This window comes from Gavialis gangeticus, unplaced genomic scaffold (genome assembly GCF_001723915.1).
Source record: "Gavialis gangeticus isolate Ggan-Ray unplaced genomic scaffold, GavGan_comp1, whole genome shotgun sequence".
NCBI classification, from domain to species: domain Eukaryota; kingdom Metazoa; phylum Chordata; order Crocodylia; family Gavialidae; genus Gavialis; species Gavialis gangeticus.
Window position 1 is genome coordinate 205,092,416 of NW_017728992.1, and position 18,470 is coordinate 205,110,885.

The 18,470-nt window shown below is 45.0% G+C and overlaps 1 protein-coding gene across 2 annotated transcripts in view; it reads right to left on the reverse strand.

The window, feature by feature from the left end:
* TSNARE1 (t-SNARE domain containing 1) overlaps positions 1–18,470 on the reverse strand; it is a 1,046,259-nt gene that overhangs the window by 508,984 nt on the left and 518,805 nt on the right. The window lies entirely within an intron of this gene.

Sequence of the window (18,470 nt, forward strand, 5' to 3'; positions counted from 1 at the left end):
ACAAGAAAAAGGAAAAAGGGGAAAAGTAACATACAGCCATAAAAAATGAGGTTTAAGGGACCTCACGAGGTCACATCTAGTCCAACCCCCTGCTCAAAGCAGGACCAGCCCCAGCTACATCATCCCAGGCAAGGCTTGGATGAGCTGGGTCTTAAACACCTCCAAGGATGGAGATTATACCACCTCTCTGGGTAACCTGTTCCAGTGTTTTACTTCCCTCCTCATGAGAATTTTTTTTTCCAAATATCTAACCTTTACTTCCCTTGCTGACGCTTGAGACTGACAGGGAGAGAGAGGACCTAAAAGATCAGATTATGTAGCAGGCTGCAGATGGTGACCAGGGCAAATCAACGCTCAAAACCTAGGGTCGTCCACTCCCTGCTATCCCTGCCTTAGTGGTGGTTTAACGCTAAACGGACAGTGGCAGTGGCAAGGCGTAATGCTCATAAAAGGTAGCTGATCTGGTTAGCAGGAAGCAAGAATCCTCCCTTGGGTGCACCGTGTGTGTTTGTCTCTTGGGCCAGGTTTCAGACTTATGTTTTGAGGTGCTGAGGATCGACAATGTGCTCAGTGCCATGCAAAGCAGAGGCAGGATGCCTACAGCGATGGCTCAGGTCATGGGAAAGCCACCTATGCCGAGAGCAGAGCAGCCCAGCCCAACCCGAGAAGCTCTGGTGAAAGTCTAGGTCTGAACTTATCACCATCTAAATGCACCATGCCTTTCGTCAGGGAGATGTGAACTCCCAACTCATCATGCTGCACATCCCTGCTGGAAGGATGACGTTTGTTAAAAAGCTGGGCAGAAGCATGCAAGCCAAGTGCATCAATTATATGTAGCTAGGATGACTCTTAAAAACAGGTGTCCCATCCCTTACGAGTTATTTAACATCCCAGAAATATTGGGAAACTACCTGAGCCCATGCACAGCACATCAACAGACAACTTTAGAAGTCATTACCAAGCCAAACTATTCCCTGCAGAACTACAAGTCCCCCTCTTCTCTACCCGGCTTAAAGCAAAAGGGAAAAAAAAATGTGGTGGTGTTTGAAGAGAAGTAGCAGAGGTTCCCAAAACATCTAGAGAAAGCAATGTTCTCGCCACTTCAGAAACGCAGTCTGTATTACATCCGTGGCACAGTGAGGGAGCTCGTGACAGAGAATCACTTAACTGGCAACCGTCTCACCGAATAAGCTGGTCCTGACATTAATGGACTGTAGTTTGTATTTAAAGCAAAAACAGCACACATGGTCCCCTCCATCTCAGAGGCTCATGCGTAACGGGGCATTTTGGTGCCACCATCTGACTAATACTCTTGTTCTGCAACCACAATCCCATCCTGCTCTTCCAAAGACTCGCACGAGCCCTTTTAGCATCTCCTGCTTGGAAAAAATGCAGCTGCCTTCCTCCTCCCCTGCTCCCTTGCACGTAAAGTTTTTCCAGGAACAAAGGTGTCTCCAAAGTAAGCAGTGATCTCCCCCCTGGTGCTTTTTCACTTGTAATCAAGGCATTTGCCTTCCCACTCCTACATCCTCTTCCAGGGCTCGGCTGACAGAGCAGTGCTGCCTCCCTGACTCTCCTGTAATTTCTACTTTTTTTCTTGCCTGCTCTTTGAGCCTGCCCAAGTACATTGAGAGGACCACCTTTTTGCCGACTGTCGATTCTCAGCCCACACCCCCAAGTCTTTTCAGTCCTCTGCCAGTTAGCCTGCTCCTTTTATAGGCCTGTTGTATCATCCAAGAGTACACACATGCGCCTATCAACACCACAGGTGCGGTCCGACCACAGGCACAGGGTACACCGAGCCCCAGGCACGTGGTGCGCAGAACTGGCTGCTGCATTCACCTCTGCAGCAAACCTCTTCAGTCCCCATCTGCTTATAGCAAAAACTCCAAGATCTCCAACTAGCTAGCACAGGTGGGACAGCTGTCTGTAATAAAAAACATGGTGATTTTATGTATTGCACCTAACAACCCTATAAATGAAAACTTAGCGTACCATGAAGACAGAATCTCCGGAGCCATCGAGAAGCACTTCAGATGCACATTAAAGACCGAGCCAGACTTTACAGAAGAAGAAACTGCTTTATCACCACAAAGGCCGAACAAATTAAAAAGCGCCTAAGATACAGGCAGGTATTTAATGGCTTGGTTGAGTCACAGATTCGGTTACTCTCTGTTCCCTTCAGCTAAATAAAGGCATCTTCATTTATTTGCATTTCCAGGTTCTATTGCATTGGCTGATTAATTCCTTCATGTTTAATTCCAGAGAGGAGGTATCACCTCCTACCAAATGCAAATTGTTCGGAAATGTCACAGCAGGGCACGGACCTGGGGATGTCACTCTCGGTCATTGTCACAGGAATGCCAACTTAATAGACCGATCCCACTGTCCTTACTCACATGAGTCATCTGGCTGAGTGCAGGACTTCATGAGTAACAGTTCAAAGATTGAGCCTTGTGACAAGCAATTCCTTTTAACATGATATAAAACACACAACACAAGTTGATGCCCAGTCCATCTTTTCTTTCTTTCTTACCTCATTATATTATCTAGCCACAGAACGAGCTGGAAAGATCAATGTCAGCAATCCATATCCACATGATAAAATACCTTGCCAACTTTCTGCATTCATTTCTCCCCATTTTCTTAAGTAAAATGTCTCTTGGTTTAAATTCCAATGCAAATGTGATTTAACGCACATTATATAATAAATGAGTGCCGTACATCAGCTATTCACTTGGATACCATCCTTCACTTATCTGCCTCGGGGAAGAAAAAGCCACCGCAAAATGAAAAAAAAAAAAAAAAAAAGAAAGAGGAAGGGGGAAACAAAAGGAAAAGAAAAGAAAAAGAAAACAAAAATGGATCCCTTCTCCATCTTCAACCCAGTTACCAACATGTTGCTACTTGACTTCTTTACTTGCTGCTGTGTTGTCAGCATAATTAACTTACTATGCTTCAGCCTCAGAGACATGTTCAGAAACCAGACTGTGATTATATTTAATTTACATTAGATGCTATTAAGATCTTCATTAAAAACAGAGGTCTTGGAATTCCACCTCCTGCAGCATTTTATTTTACTTTAATATGTACCAAGTAATAAGATACGTCGCTGTTATTATTATTATTATTGCTGTTACTACCATCTTTCTTCATATCCCTCTCCCTATGGAATTGGGGAAGTTAATTAAAGGGATGTCTCCAATGAATACAATTTGATTTTGAGAAAAAGTCACCCACACAACAGTATGCTAAATATATATTCTATACCGATACAGCCTATTTGGTGGCATGTGCTATACACAACTAAGCTGGACATCGTGCAACACAGCAAATCCGTATTGCAGGGCTGCAAATGGGATGAGAGTTTCAGAGACTGATATACATGTATGTGTGCACACATAAGGCACACGCATGCAAGCATATGAGCTTATAAAAAAGGGAAGCAATGCTTTAAAAAAAAAATAAAGCAGGAATAACCTAATAGTAGCCTACAGGATTCAACATGACGGCCTTGTTCATTAATATGGAAGTAGGGTTCATTGCATCTATAGTTCCTAGCATATAGTCTTGGATAATCTTAGAATATTTGCTTTGATGTACCGTATCTGTCCTTCATTTATCCAGAGCAGAACTGAAACAAGTGTAATGATCTATTTCCCTCCTCTCTCTCACAGGGGTATAATTAAATAGATTAGTCATTATTTATAGAAAGTATCGAGATCCTTGGTGGAGGATTAAGTACAAAATATGATGCAGTGCTCAGGGCAGACTTCAAACGCAGCAGCAGGCATCGAGAGAGAAGCAAAGGGTTGCACTTATCCTTCGCAGCCACCCCCCACCCCTCTCCTGTCACATACAATAGCCCCAAAGACTGGCAACCACGCTAGCTCCGACACTGAAAGGTCACAGACCAGTCCAATAAAAGATGCAATTTCACTTCAAATCAATTTTAAAATTGCATTTGCAGGAGGCGCAGGAGGAAAACAACTGGATCCTGGCCCACCGCTTTCCAAACAAATGCTGAAAGCAGAACAGCGAGGACAGGAAGAGAGAGACCGTGTGAGCCAGAAGATGCACACCTGCTTGCATCTGGAAATGCCAGATCAAATCCCACCCAAGTCAATCATGGCTTCAAGTTGTTATGCGACTAGTTTGCATTATGCATTACAACTCGGTGCTGTCTCAGGGTAGTTTCTGCTCATAGCATGGATTCGCAGACAATTGTAGCCATCACCAAGGAACTGGAATATCCAGCCCTGGAATATCAGGCACCGGTGGTACAAGCCAAGCAGTTGTGGTGAAATGCCACAAGACCATGCAAATTTACAGAAGGGGAGTAAATGCTAAGACTTCACCCAGCCCCATGGCTGCTGCAGAGCTGGCGGACAGGACTAGAAGAAACGACTGCCGAGTGCGACTGTAATGCTTAGCTTAGAGGCATTGGGGGTACTTTCAGGACAGTCACTGCCAGTTGCTCCTAAATCCAATTGAAATTTAGGGTTGTAGCTTGGTGGATGCTGTAGATCTGATGGCAGCGGGTGGTGTTTGCGTAGAGGGAAGAGACATCAAGGGCACCAGACCTCCTCTATCAATTTTCTGCAGCATGTTCCTACAACATCGTAACTGTCAAGACACTAGCAAATAAGATTTACAGAGCTGTCTGCATCCAAAAGCACTCTATAAACTGCACACAACTATCCAGGTATCCCTCAGTCACCTCCAGTGGCCCGTTTGCCTTCAGACCAATGTCCAAGTTGCAAGGGTAAGAGAAGAACCTGGTCCGGTCGCACCCTACAACAGTTTAGACCAGGGAGCGAAGAGTCAAAATCTAAAGGTTGGTGAATCATAGATACCTAGGGCTGGAAAGGACCTCAGGAAGTCGCATCGAGTCCAACCCCCGGCTCAAGGCAGAATCATCCCCATCTAAACCATCTTAGACCAATTTAAAACGATACAACCTTAAGTACCACCGGCAATTTTTTGTCATAAAAAGTAATTAGAATAAATCTGTTCACGCGTACCACTGACAGGTTGTCTGAGTCCCACTTTTGGTACACGTACCACAGATTGGGAACCGCTGGTCTAAGCTGTTCTTAAGGTATCACGATCATCCCACTCACACAGCAACCAGGCACAAGGCCTGAAAACATCAAAAAGCAAAAAGCTTGTCTAAGTCCATCCCAACCATGCAGTTGGTCTAATAAAAGATGTCACCCACAAAATCCCTTGCCTCTCACATATCTCCTAGACCAATACGGGTCTGCAGACTCTGTGTGAGGGGTCTGTGAAAGATGGCTATGAACGATTAAAAGCATGTGAATACCTACATGTACAATTCAAAGAGGGTCACACCTCCATTTGAAGTTTTTTAGGGGTCTGCAAATGAAAAAAAAACCCAACAACTTAAAAACCATTACCCTAGACCAGCAAGGCTACAACATCACTCAATGGTACAAAAACACTCTAACTTTCCAGAGGTAATTCAGGGAAATGAGGGAAACGTCCATGTCCTGCCAAAGCAAAAACAGGAAGTAGCTGTTAACGTCTAGGTAGACAAAATACAATTTTACTAATTGAAATTTGACACAGTTTCAGAGGGAACATTCCTACTTTTGCAAAAAGTCTTTGCACACTATCTTCAATGAACACAAACACTCACGAATCCAGTTTCTTCTTAGAAATTATTGTTACATAAACCCTAGCCAAAGTCTGTTCTGAGCTGGGAAAGGAGGAGATGTTTTGTTTAAGTGTTGTCATGGGTAGGGAAACTTGCTTTAGGTCTGAATTGTCTCGCATCCAAATCCTGACATCAGAGCAATACAGTGCTTTTGAGGCACATATCAAATGCACATTTACTGTACCAGCTTAAACTTCATTACATTTTATATCCCATTTGGCACCTTGGATTTGCATGGTGAGTGAATAGTTTTATGCGTTTAAGAGTTGGGTGATCAAGTAGGTTTGACTGCAATTATGTCAGGTGGCCCACTGTATCTCCAACTACGCATTCCCCAGATGTTGCTCTGCTTTATGTCCTGTGCACAACAACTGGGAGGCTTAGTATTCGCTTTAATTTGCTTTTGCAAAAGAAGCAAAGACTACAGGATACAGTGTGAGATGATGCATGATCTTCAGTGCAAGCACATCTGTACCCAGATACTTTCCTTAGGGCACAACATACACATGTAAAGAAATCATTATTCAAACCATAAAATTACAACCATGTCTTAGGGCCTGATTCACAGCACTGGAGGAAATAGGCTGTTCCCAACAAAAGCTCATGCCTCTCTAAACCAGTCTCTAAGGTGCCACCCTGCCCTACCTGCAGCTGTGATTTTTCATACCACTAAAGTCAGAGGAGCTCAAGATGCTCAAGCTTGTCATAGGACCGGGCTTGTTAACTGTACACAAGAGTATACTCAGTTTTAATCTCATTATTCATATGGATTCACCTGCTAACCCAGCCTCATAACTGCAGGAGCAGCTACAGGTCGTCCCCCAGCACTTCTGAGCTTGCGGACTGCATCTCAAATGCATGGATGCAACCCTTGATCACAGCTTCTTCCAGAGTAACAGAGTAGATCTGCCAATGAAGCCCTGCAACCTTATTGCGAGCGAGGCGCTGATCTGATGCATTAAACTGGTCTATTAAACACTTAACTGCAGAAATGCAACTCATGCTGCAGTCCACTACTGAGAGGGAGAGCAAGGAACAAACCCCTCTAGCTGCTGAATGAATGTGTATGGCAAAAATGACAATGCTGCGTGTCAGTGGGTCGGTGCACCTGCTCGGCCCCCTTACAAGTCCTTCTGAAAGTCCAAAAAAATAGTCCGTGAGTCAGCTTCAGTGCCTCCCTGGGGAGCCCCTCAGCCAGTCCTCATAACATAAAGCAATAGGCCTTGTTTCAAACAAATCCATGCAAAAAGCAAACCTCTAGCCTTTCCCCAGGCAGCAGAAAAGGGCCTTTTAGGTTTGGCCCTTCCTAGATCAAGCTCCTCTGGGTTTTTTGGTCTGCTTCCAGGCAGCAAACTTCTCCTTCACAGCTCAAGCTGCTTGCTCTTTCTCCCCTTGGGCTTTCAGCTGCCCATTAATCAACCACAGCTGGGCTCCTACCCCAGGGCTGTCTGCTTCTCTCAAATGGCCAGGCTGCCCTGCTACACTATGGCTTGTTTTCTAGGCTGTACTGCCTCTGCTTGTGCTCACAGGCAGAGATGAAAGCACCATGCATCTTTCTGCTGTGAGAATTTATTGCAGAAGTAAAACACAGCAGAGAGATAAGCTAGAAGAAGAGATTGTATAACCAAATCTTGGTGTTTTTTGTTGTGTGTTTTTTTGTTTCGTTTTTTACTGTAGCATTAAAAGAAGAAGGGCTAAATCTGTCTGCCATGCTTCCAAATGGATATTTGTAACCTTGTTATGTTCTTTAGGAACTGATTCTGCACTGCGTGCAGTCACATACAGCTGGGCAAAACAAGTGCTGAGTGGATGGAAAAATGCTCCAGTTCTGATAGGGCAACATTTACATCCTCTCAGCACGCACATAAATTACACAACTAAGCAGAGCGGGAGAGAACCAGGCATGAGTTTCAAGTATCAGCCGTGCAGCTATTTCATACCAATGATGCCACAAGCATCTAAGTGTCTTTCATCCCCAGGTGTACTATACCACAAGGGATTTCTCGAGGGGTTTTTTGGGTTTTTAAACAAAACCAAGGATCACTTTACCTATCACTGAAATGCAGCTAACTGTGGGATAAAAGGCTGGTAGTAATTTAGTGAAGCACAGATGCACCATCCAATGCTTCTGGATTGGAATACGCTGCATCTGGTTCTACGTACAGTGCATATTATCTAATAATGACACGAACCTCACATTTCAATCAGGTCAACATAGATAATACCCTATACCAAGGGTGTCCAAGGCCCACAGAGCCATATCTTTTGGGCACCAGTGCTGCCCCTAGGTCTCGGAGTGACCCACAGGCAGCATGTCAGGTGCACTGGATGACCCCAGCCAATGCCCACAGTGGCCGTGCAGAGCTCCGGGGCTATGTAGCACAGCCCTGCAGAGTGGCTCTGAGGGCATGCGGGTCGGCTGGAGCAGGACTGGAAGGCAGGGCCAGTCTGCGGGCCTGGTCTGGCCTGCAAACGAGTCCCCACACTACTCATCCAGTCTGTGGGGCCAATGAGTTTGTCACCCCTCCCCTACCCCTTTGCAAGAAGCAACTTTAACATCCATGTGTCAGGATCTCCACTTTGAATTGCGTGTTGAAATAAGCACAGACAGAATGGATGACGTGCTGCTTACAGGAGGAAGACTGGACTCCACACTGACCCGCAGGGCTGTGGGTGGGGAGTGAGGGGCAAGGGCACTGGCAGGGCATCGGCATGGCAGGGCTGCTCAGTGCCACACAGCAGTGGCGAAGGGCAGGTGCAGCTGGCTGTGTCCTAGTGAGTGAAGGGAGGGGGGGGCAGCTCTGATTGTCGATGATAAAAAACCCAAAATCAAACATCAACATTTATAGGTATTTATAATTTATTTTATTATAATAATGTAGGCACTGATAGGCTTCCAAATTGTTTCAAATTTGTAAATATATCAGTAAAACATTGTGTTCAACTGATACATATACATATATACGCATACCCACACACATATATGTACACACATACACACACATATGTGGCTGTATGTGTGCACACGTGCACGCGAGCGTGTGTGTGTGTGTGTGTGTGTGTGTGTGTGTATCTATATATATAAATGTGTATGTGTGTGTGTGTGTGTATTTATATAGTGGTGTTTCATTTTAATCACAGATTTTGTTTTTTTAATTAGAGAATTTGTGATTTTCCTTTTTCTTTTTTTAATCAGAGAATTTTCAATTTTTAAACAGAAAACAAACAAAAAAAAAAAAAAGCAGGCTCCCTGCTAATGACAGTTCAGAAACAATCCAGGACTGGAGCCTGTGGGAATCTGTGCAACAACACCATCCCTTTTATTAAGTTACTCCTGAGGTTACTTTCTCTCCCCCCTCACCTTATTTTTGCTAAAAGTACTTCAACCTTAAAGGAGTTTTACCTCATTTCCCAATAAGATAGTCAACTGGAGTAATAGCAATGGCCTTGCTAGAGCTGGGCTGTATTGCATCCACCAATTTCCCTTTATCTATTAAACTTGTTAGCCTACCAAAGAATGAAATTAAATTAATTTGCCATAATTTGGTTTTGATGAACCCTGGTTGCTGGCAATTTATCACCTTGTTTTCTCCAGGTGCTCACAAATTGACTACTTCATTAACTGTTCCTGCAATTTACTTTGCACTGAAGTTAAACTTTGTGCTCTGCAATTTCCTGAGTCCCACTTTGTTCTCCTTTGTCTATGCTCGTCCATTTCTAATCTTTGAGGACTTCACCTGCCCTCCATGAGCTCTTTAAAATAATTGCCAGTGGTTCTCCACTAATCCCCTTAGCACTTTAGAGTGAATTTCATCAAACCATAAGGATTTGGATTTCTTAGCCTGTTTCTGCCTTGTGACCTTTGCATTTCCCCATTAATGACTAGACTGTAGCTTAAACCCTGCAGTTGGCAGGGCACGCAGACCTATCACCCCCAGTAGAAACTCTTGCAGGCCTTAGCTGGATGCAGTTATAAGAGGGTAAAGAAATACAGAGGAAACATTATACATTCATTACAGTAATGGGCAGTAATATTATACATTAATGGCCCTTTCTGCAGCCTGTGCTGGGGGAAAGAGAAAGTACCTGCTGCAGGAGCTCCACAGGGATCAGCACAAGAAGCACATTGTGCTCCCTGGCTGCTGCAACTCCGGTACTAACTGCTTGCCAGTACTTTCAAAGAAAGATTTTTTTCTTCATTCTTCCTTTCCAAAACAGGGCACTGATCTTATTTGGGGGCATGCTGTTTATGAGAAAATATGGTGCTACAGCCCCTTTGTCCCTGTGCCTCAGCTTAACTCTTTGCAGGGGCGCAGGCCACAATTCTGTCTCTCCGGACTCTCAGGAAAGCATTGAAAGGGGGGTCTGGTATGTGCAACCCTGATAAAGAAGTGTTAATGGCTCCCTGTTGACCTTCAGAAAGTGATTGGCATCTTGTTTAGACGCAAATCATGGATGTGCCTAAGCGAACAGCACATACGTGACCTAGAAGGTAGGGCAGAATGGCGTCTTAGGGACCATCAGGTGCCGCTGCCCTATGTTCTGCCCAACTTCAGACCGACGTGGCTAGCTAGCAAGGGAGAGGAAATGACCAGCCTGCCTTACTCATACAATCCTAGCCCAGCACTGGTGGAGCAGGGGCATAGATAGGAAAGCAGGTGAGATAGTGGAGCTTTCTTCCCCAAGGGCACTTCCCAGGAAGCATCATGCATTGGATGCGATGCCAATACTTACTTCATTTTACAAATGTCTGCATTTGGGAGCAGGCCCTTTGCAATGGTGCAGCTTTCTGCAGCCCATCTATTTTGGCGTTTCCACTTTCCATGTGATCATTTCAACTTCTTCCACTTCAAGCTTATTAGCTATAATAGTACTTGTAGTTTATACTTATACATGCTTCCTAAAAACACCCTTAAACATTGACAATTCCCATCTCCAGTCACTTATTTAGCACTTTCTGCTATTATTAAAAATAATAACAATACTAATACAGCCAAAGTCCCCATTTTGGCCATTTATGTTTAGACAACTCAACCCTAAGGCCTACTCCTACTCATGGTAAGGTCCTCTCTCCAAGACCTGCAAGACCTAGGGCCTCCCTCCTGGGCATTCCTGCATTTCATACTTATTTCCCATAACCTATAGCATGGGCAAAGTCAGCTTAGCCCTAACACTTTCTAAGCCCTCTACTGAAACGCAGTCACCAGTTTCAGACTCCTCTACAGTGTCCAGTGTCACAGGTGCGGCTACTGGCCAGACGATTGTCTTCAGCTCTCACCTCAGACGTAACAACTGCATTGTGCGCCCCAAGGTATTTCACGTCTCCCCTGGGCAGGAAGATGCTTCCTGGCTTATTCTGAATGTTCAGCCTGTGGGACTCAGTGAAACTCTGAGATGTCTTTTAACTGATTATCTGTGAGGTTTGTCACACCAATTACAGCTCATTTGCAGACATGTGTACATGGCACAATGCAATTTTATCTTCCACTACTAGCCAGATGTCAAAAAATGGAGAAAAGTGGGCTGGACAAAGTACTATAAGGAGGACAGAAAACAGCCACAAGCAAAAGGCAATTATAAATGGATCCAGGTCAAGATGGCAGGAGTTGTCTAGTGGAATCCGTAGGAGCGTGTCCTGGGCGCAGTCCTGTTCAGCCGATGCATTTGTTCATGATTTGGATGTTGGCATAGAAAGCTTCTTGAGCAGGTCTGCAGATGACAAAACTGGGGAAGGACGGCGAGGACATCTGAGGTTTGGAGAGCATTTCAGATCTCCACAGGCTGGAAAGTTGAACTGGAGCTAACAGGATGAAGTTCAGTGCTGAGAACTTCAAGGTGCTACACCTCAGAAAGAATAATCAGAAATACAAATACAAAATGGGTAACACCTGGCTGGATGGCAGCCCTACAAAGAAGGATCTGGGAGTGTTGGTAGACCACAGGCTCTATTTTCATAGCCACAGATTGTAAGGGGCTGGAAGGAACCCTGCAAGATCATCGGGTCCAGCCCCCAAATATGAGGATGCATTGAGATGTAACTGCACAAGAGGCAAAAGTAGTTTTGGGATGCATCAACAGATGCATTAGGTGCAAGACGTGGGAGATGACAGTGCTTGTCTATTCAGCACTAGTTAGGCTCATCTAAAGAACTATGTGCAGTTCTGGACTCCACGTTTTAAAAAAGGGGACAAAAGTGACCAAGGGCTTGGAAAGCAAGCCATACAAGAAAAGGCTGAAGGAAATAGGTATGTTCAGCTTGCAGAAAAGACACTTAAGAGAGGACATAATAGCAGTCTTCAAATACCTGAAGGGCTGCCATAAGGAAGAGGGGAAAAAACTCTCTCGCTTGTTGAAGAGTAGGGCATGTACCAATGGCTTGGAGTTGCTAAAAAGTAGGTTTAGATTGGATATCTGGGAAAAAAAATTAAAAAGTCTTCACTGTTGGAGCACTGAAACAGTACAATAGACTGTCTAGGGAAGTTGTGGACTCTCCACTGGAGGTGTTCAAGAGGTTGGACAGCCACCAGTCAGGCATGATCTAGGTGTAGCGATGCCTATGCTCTACTTTGGGTATTTTCCATACTCCTGGGTTCTGCTGGTTCCTGCACAGGGCTGGGAGGAAATTTCCTCCTCCTCCCCCAACCACTGCTACGTGTGTCAGTTTTTTTTGGTTTTTTTTTTAAGTCTTCATCAAAGGCATTGGGTGTTGGCTGCAGCCAAGCCTGGGGATTTGGGCTGTGCTATGCCAGTGCTCCTGCTGGGACTTAAGCCCAGAGGTTCCTGGCTAGGGGGACTTGCCCCTCCACTCAGGGTCAAACTGATTACCATATTTTGGATCAGGAAGAAATTTTATCCCATAGTCAAATTGGTATGGATTGTGGGGATTTTGGCTTCCTCTGTAGCAGGGGGTGGGGATGGGGGTGGCCCTTTACTTGGGATCTTTTGAGCATATATTAATAACCTTTTACAGAAGCTGCCTTGGCCCCCCTACTTTACCTGTGGCAGGTTAGGGTGTTACATATTTTGTTGCGTCAAGGTTCACGGTAATTATCCAGTTTCCATAATCCTGCAGGAAATCAGTCATCACCAGCCACTGAACTTCTCACTTCAATAATTTATTTAGATTATCTTCTGTTGTTTAACATATATATTACATTTTGTGTGTGGTTTGGCTGAGCTGGGAGGGTTCTCATTACTTTGAAAACTCAGTACTTTGAAACCTACTTCGACAACAACAGACGATGGAAAAGTGGGAGCAGCAGAAAAAACGCATCACAGACCAAATCACGGATCCAGCACCACCCGCCCCATACAGAAATGCATGTCCAAGCTGCTGTAGAGTCTGTCAATCCTGGACAGACCTTGTCATCCAGCTTTGGGCACACAGATAAGACAATCATGGAAGACAACCATGCTCAACTGCAAGGGATTGCCAAAGGAGACGTATTGTGAATATGTTTTAATATTAATAACGTATATGTCCAACCATGAATACATGTATTAGTAATATTCACGCATGTGCATTTGTGCATGCATGTACACACACAATGGGTATGTACACATTTACAGACTGAAAAAAAAAAAGAGGGGAATAAGTGGAACGCAATGGGATTACACCCAAGATGACTTTAACTTCTTGATTTTGCAGCTCTTGCTCTCCTGCTCGTAGAAATTAAGACAGGTTTACTGCTTGCTTTGGCACTGTGAACAGTAAACATGAAGGACACTTTACTGACGTGGATGAATGACTGACCGACTCAGGTCCTCTCGAGAAATCACTCTGAATCTATCATTAATATGAAAAGCGGCTGCTTTGTATCGCCAAGTATGAAAGGCTTTAGTAAACACAAGCATAAAAAGAAAACACTTTTTGTCTCCAATATCATGGGATTTTCTAGTTCCATGTGATTTTGTGCCAACAAAACTTTCAGCTTTATTTTAAAAATAAATTAATAGATGTCAGGGTTTTTTAAAATAAAAATCACACAAAACAGTTAGTTTCATATCAGAAATGAACCTCCTTTTGCCCCCAGATAAGCCAACTGGCACTAAAAAAAATGGGTTGAGAATTGTAGATAATGAAATGCAATGTAAAACAAAGAAAGGCAACTTCAGATTCAATCTGAATTTTGTTATTCGTATTTTCTGTCTTTCTGGTTAGAGATCTCTCTTCCGGGCAGTTCTTAAGTGTATGCCCAAACGCTTTTCCCACTTGCGGCTTGACTGTAGGAAGAAAAGACATAAACACTGGCTGCACAAGTGAATCACCTGGTTAATGGGCAGCCTGAATTAGACTAACGCCTACCATTGCCTGAAAAGTAAGCTTCTGGCCAGCAGGAAGCATTAATGTAGACACACAGGACATTCAGTTCTTTTCCAATCTAAGATATAATATGTATAGGGCATGGAAGCCAGGGAGAAAATAGAATGATTTGCTATCTCCCCAAAACACTTTTTCAAGAGTCAAGGGACAACCAACCTCCAGGGCTGCTACAGCACACAGCATAAAGGCACCTTTTAACAACAATAAGAAATGCATGGTATAATACAAGAATGATTGCATTTGCCAAAGCCAATATATATGACGTTACTTTGGTCCCAGGGAAACAAACCCTAAGTTATGATCCATCCTGGATGAAGGCTGAGTATATGGTGAATTGGTTCCCGCCAGCTTAACGGGCTATGCAGAAGAACACCAATTCAAAATGAATAACTAAATGCATATATACAAGCCTGTTGTTGCGCTCCAGTGAGATTCCAGCCTTGCAAAACAGAAGCCTATTCAATACTTAGGCCAGTATTTCCTAAATATTTGGGGTTTACACCCCAGCCCCTACTGCCCTTAGGGTCAATTCCCCTTGCTGCCAACTGCAGCTGATTGTTGCTGCTGATTCCTGCCACCGTCCCAGCCTCCTGCCCTACAGGAACCTCTCATATGCCCCCTGGGATGAGGGCCCTGCAATTTGGCAAACTGATTTCGACCGATAGGTGAGAGCCTTCTAAAATCTTCACATTGCTGTTAATGGATGTTCCACCCCAAACCCAAATTTTTGAGCATTGTGAGGCTACAAAATTCAATAAAAAGGAAAGTAACGTGTGAAAAAAAAAGTAATGAAGTGCTCAGTCATGGCAACCTCACTCGTAGCAGTGCATACTTCATTTTCCAGCGCTGTAGTTCCTCTGGTTTCTTGTAAGTGCAAAAAGTTTTAAGCAAGGTTTGCAGGGACTGGCTCACTGTCTCTGCACAGGGCGCTCCAACTCCTATGCTGTAATGTTCAAGTAAAACTGATCTGAGAAAATAACTCTGGATGTATGAAATTTATTTGATTTGAGGTAAGAGCAATTTTAAGATGGGGGTGGGTGAGGCCACCCAGGAAAAAAAGGTCAAACTGAAAAAATGTGCTAATATCTACTAGCACTTTTTATATACTCAGGTATCAGATATCATGAAGATAGTTGTTCTGCCTGGTTTAGGGAGATGGAGTAATGAAAAAGTGAAAATTAACATGGATGAGAAGATTAATATTAATAATAAATTGCTGTAAAAAAAGATTTTATTTTTTAAAGCATGCAGGAATAACGTAAAGGGAGCTACACTGAGGGTGGAGTTACACATCACACTTAGATCATATTAATGGCACTTAATATACAAACGCCTGCATGTTAAAACTCATTAACTCATGCTAAGTGCCCTCTGAGCACCTCAAAGTTGCACAACTTTAGACAAGGGTTAGCTGTGCTGCCTAGCTCATGTTAGGGTAACTTCAGAGAGATACAAGCTGCAGTTTTAAGTCCTCCAGCATTCCAGGATGCACCACTCCAAGCCACCTCCCCCAGCACCACCCCCCAGAGCAGGGAGAAAGCCCACAGGAGTGTCTTGGCCCACACCACTGCTCACCAGCCCTCCAGCAAGTTATAACTGTGCAGACAAGAAACGGTATTAACCTTTAAGGTGTAACTGCTCACTGCGCATTCTGAGTGTAATGCTGCTTATCAGTACACAGATTTAGTATGCTTCAATTATAACGTACAACCTTACCCTGAGAAGAGAAATGGATCCCAGCTGCCTAGCAGATTCCTATTACTTTGCGCCATTTACTTCGCAAGCCCCTTTAAAGTCTACATCTCTGCAGCTTTCTAAGCTTATAGGAGCAAATTGTGAAGAACAGACAAAATTAATATTGCTATACTGTGCAGACTCCAATATACTCAAAATATCAAGTTCTTGATCTCTGAATAGTTTTCTTCCTATCTCCTTCACTGTCCTTCCCATCCAGCTTATGTTTCATTCTGACTTGCCTTTCCCTTTCTACAACACTTACATTCAGCAGGCAGAAAGCTCTCTCCCCATCTTTTTTTCTTTCTTTTTTAAATTATTGTTTCAAAAAAAGCTGGCAATCTAAAAGCACATATTGTAGGTGAGGTTTCACCCATGCACAGCCCCAGTCATCAATTTAAAGACCCTTTGGTCCATATGACAACCATAACGTATAATCCCCAATGCGTTTTCTAGGCAGCTCTCCCGCACCATCCTTAGGCTGACATCAGATCATAAAGCAGCCTAGCAGTTAGATTACAAAAACACAGGGCGCTTTATTGGCCAATAAAGCATCCGCAAGAGCAGCCATGTGAATGAGGACCCCGTTTTGGAATGCAAGTGACAGTAAATTTTGCAGTATGTAGCACCCAAAAGGTATTGCTATTACAGCTGTTGCGCAAATCACCATTCCTGGTATACAGCTAAAGGGTTTAGTTCACGGCTAAGGGGGTGCACATTGCCAAAGAGAGTGGCAGACAATTAAAATGCACTGGCAGAGAGCCAGAGCAATAAGCCGACAAACGATATTTCTCCATTAAGAAGTTGGTACAAATATATAACAAGCCAATGGAAGAACGAGTCAGGGGAAGCTTGGTTTAAAAATAAAACAGAAATTCAGAGCCTGTCAATTTAAAACTGTTTCGAGTAAAGACAGTACTATCTATTTTCTTGGCACAAAGCAATAGACCAAACATATAATGGACTCAGATACAGTGACTCTGTTTACAGTGAGACACAATGGAAGTACCCAATTCTTCCAATCCACTGAAATGTAAAAAACATAAGTCCAGTTATCAGGAACTACTGCTGCTGATAGTAAATTTGTTCTGTTGGGAGGGGAAAATGGTTCATTGTAAGAGTGGCTGTTAAGAGTCCAATATGAATACTTGACAGAGGAAAACTACCTGACGAAAGATCAATAATCTCTCTCCTCCTTGAAACGAAGCCTACTCATGAGATAAAATGCATGGGGCCCAACTCTTTGTTGTCCATGTGTTTTGTACAGTCATTTAAACCACTGCAAAGCAACGGTGAAGTGTGAGCAAATCAGGAGAGCAGCATTTTACATCCACTTTGCAATCACACTGCACTCGTGCAAGAATGACACAACATGCAACATAATAAAGACTCAGACCTACCAACTATACCCTCATGAAAAGGCGGGGGGCTGAAATTGGTCCCGAACATAACCCCTCGCAGCCACAGTTAGTGAACAACCGTGACTTCTGGTCCACACTACAAAGCTCTCTCAGCAAACACAGCCCAGCCTCTCACCCCTTAACTGATGCAGATATGCCAAAAAAAATTTCACTCCTGGTTCAAAAAAACCCTCTTCTGTTGCCGTATGTTGTGTGTCCACTATGAGACACTGCAACAGTTATTTTGGCACAGGGAGCAGCCACAGCTGCGTATTGCAGGGAGGGGTTCTGGGGTGGGGCACAGGGCACATGGGGGGGTGTGGTGCACAGCCACGGGGCAGGGCATGGTGAGTGGCCATGGTGCAGGGAGGGGCCACCAGCTGTGGCCACGTGGTGTGGGGAGTGGCCCTGGGGTGTAGCGCAAGGCACATAGGGCAGGGGTGAGCAGGAGGGAGGGCAGGCTGGTGTGCAGCAATAGGGCTTGGCATGAAGAGTGGCCACAGTGCAGGGAGCTCTTGCCAGCTGTGTGGCATGGGGAACAGCCCCAGGGTGTGGCGCAGGGTGCACGGGGTTGGGGGGGTGGTATGGTGTGCGGCTGCACATGGGGGTGGCGCATGGCTGTGGGTTGTGGCACAGGGAGTGGCCACGGAGGGAGAAGCATGCATCGGCTGCAGTTGTGTGGCATGGGGAGTGGCCCCGGGGTGTGGCACAGGGCACACCGGGGGGGGTGGTGTGGGGAGCAGCCACAGCATAGGGAGCATCCCCTGGCTAAGGATGTGTGGTGCAGGAAGCAGCCCCAGGATGTGGCACAGGGCATGAGGGGGCAGGGAGCAGCCATGGCAGTGGGAGCCACATGGTTTGAGGCACAGCCCTAGGGTGTGGCAGAGGGTGTGCAGGGGGTGTGACACATGGGGGGCATGGCATGTGGCCGCACGGTGCTGTGTGGAGAGAAGGCACGGGGGGCACATCCCGCCCCACGGCCATGTGCTACAGCCGGTGGGCGCTGTCCATGCCCCCCCTGCCTGCTCCTCATGCAGCAATGTGCCACACACCCCACCACGCGCCCTGCACCATGCTCCCTCTGAATGGCAGCCCCGACTCCCGTGTGCCCTGTAGTCACAGCCAGCAGTGGCCTGACCAGTGTCGTGTAGAGGGGGAGGATCACCTCCTTGGCCCTACTTGAGATGCACCTGTGGATGCACAACAAGGTCCTGTTAGCCCTGCCAACCATGACCTCGCATTGTCGGCCCATGTTCATCTTGGAGTCAATAATGACTCCAAGATCCCTTTCTGCCTCCGTGCTCTCGAGAAGGGAGTTTCCCATCTTATAAGT